This window comes from Myotis davidii, unplaced genomic scaffold (genome assembly GCF_000327345.1).
Source record: "Myotis davidii unplaced genomic scaffold, ASM32734v1 scaffold69, whole genome shotgun sequence".
In the NCBI taxonomy this organism is placed as follows: domain Eukaryota; kingdom Metazoa; phylum Chordata; class Mammalia; order Chiroptera; family Vespertilionidae; genus Myotis; species Myotis davidii.
Genome location: NW_006300363.1, coordinates 456,507 through 458,946, shown reverse-complemented (window position 1 = coordinate 458,946; position 2,440 = coordinate 456,507).

Below are 2,440 nucleotides of genomic sequence, written 5' to 3'. Positions count from 1 at the left end.
AGACCTGTAAGCCCATAAATGCAACCAGGAGGCTCGATCCAGGTAGGGAGACATCTCCGTAGACATCTGAGTTTGGATGACCTAACACAGTGGTTGGCAAACTGGCCCCTTGAGTGTGGCTCTTCCACAAAATACCACGTGCGGGTGCGCACGTACCGTGCGATTGAAACTTCGTGGCCCATGCCACAGGGCCAAAGAGCTGCATGTGGCTCGTGAGCTGCGGTTTGCCGACCACTGACCTAACAGAATGAGCCACATGCCTCCTGCGAGCTGGGAGGGACAGCCCGAGAGCCGGGACTCTGACCTCAGTGCAACGCCTGCTTCTCTATCTTCAAAACAACTTTCAGCCCTAGCCGGTTTGGCTCAGTGGACAGAGCGTCGGCCTGCGGACCAAAGGGTCCCAGGTTCGACTCCAGTCAACAGCACGTACCTTGATTGTAGGCTCCTTCCCAGCCTCGTGCCCTGAATTGATGTGTTTCTCTCACATTGATATCTCTATATATTTCCCTTTCTTTTCCACTCTCTCTAAAAATCAATGGAAAAATATCTTTGAGTGAGGAATAAAAAAAATAAAAGCCAAAACAACTTCCAGATCAATCTCTGAAGATATGACAGAGTGGACACCCTGAAGAAAAAGGTAAAAACGATCCCTGCTCTAAGGGGTCCCCAGAGTCAAGGCAGGGAACTAGCAGAAAGCTTCAAGCTGGGCCAAGTTTTCAAGATTCTATTCTATAGAACTAAGCACCAAAAAGGACTAACAAACATCACTGGCTGCACGCAAAAACAAACAAACAAACAAACAAAAACCTGGAAAGAGCTATGAGCTGTAGACCCTCTTGGAGAGTCACAGTTACGTAATGGCAGGAAATGCTCTGAGAAGTCCTGCAGTCAGGCCTTCTGCTCAGAGAGCATTGGTAAACTCTTCCTTGACATAGCCCCAGTCGACATGCCCTGGATCCTGCGTTGCACACAATACATTTTTGGAAACAGTAGATATTAACACTGGACCGAGAAGCCCCTCAACCCAATGGTGATGTGATGATTCACGGAGCACGGACCCCACAGCTGCAGACTATTTTTTCCCACAGGGCAGCTGCCTCCCTGGTGTAGGCCAGAGGCCCTCAACTCAGGGCAACTTCACGCCTCAAGGGTCACCATATTTAGAGATGTTTTTGCGTCATCGTCAGTGTTAAGAGGCGCTGCTAAGCACCCTTAATGCACCGGAGAGCTCAGCACATCAGAAAATTATCTGGCCCCGAATGTCAGTAGAGCTGAGGGTGAGGAACCTTGGGCTGGAGCCATAGAGTCAGGAGCAAATAAAGCACTTAATCCCCTGATGATTGACCCGAAAGTGGCTCTGATGGATTCTGGACGCCGTGCAATTTAATATTTTCCATAGATAGCATAAAAGCCTGCCGCGGGGCCCCTGAGCTCCTTCTCCACCTTCTGTTCAGCAAGAACTGTAAATGCTGTTTCGTTGTTTAAAAAACAAATGTGAGTCACACTCATTTAGTGGTCAGACCAACCTAACAAGCATATTGATAAAACACAAACACACGTGCTACTTGCAAATGATGCGATACTGACCCACTTAAATGTCATCATTTTGGTTTGTTTCGTCCTCAAACTGTGCAGCCCTGAAATAAACAAATACGTTTCACACACACACACACACACACACACAGAGCAAGTGACACTGATGAGTGTGGGTCCTCTTTCTCTTGCACAGTTTTCCTGAGTGCAGAGAACAGCAGTACTCAGCATGGACCAAGAAAAAGGAGCTTAAAAAAAAAAAAAACCCACACCCCAGGGCCGCTAATAGTCGAGGGTTTACCAGAATATATTTCTTTTTAAAAAGTGTTTCAACTTTGCCTCACTGCCTGTCACGCAGGCATGGGCATCTGAAGGAGATCTGAGTGCAGAGGGACTGAGTGTTGGGGGTTGCACCAGGAGGTTAGGCTGGGCCACATATTTTCATGGTTCGTAGGCCAACTTCCCGGCGGCCCACCCACGGATGAAATTCTTTCAAGGCCTTGGCCTGTGAGTTAGCGCTCATTTGCATGGTATGATTTTTCCCTCTGGTTTACGAAAGGAGTGGCTGCACATCTTGGCCCGCTTGCCTCCTCAGCATGAGCAGTCCCCATGGGGTAGGATAATGTGTTGAGATATGAATGTGTCTTCTGTGCTTACAGAGCTCCACGCACCGCTGTTCTAAGAAGGCAGCAGGTGTCTCCCTGTCTGAGGGCGTTTATAATCCCAGACCCAGCAAACGATTCGTCACACAGGTCACCCTGCTCCTTCTCTGGCTTTGGTTAATGTTTTGTTTCTAGGAAGTCAAGGAATATGCTAGACAAGGGGGCTGACCAGGGGTCCTCAAACTACGGCCCGCAGGCCACATGCAAATACAAATATTGTATTTGTTCCCGTTTTGTTTTTTTAC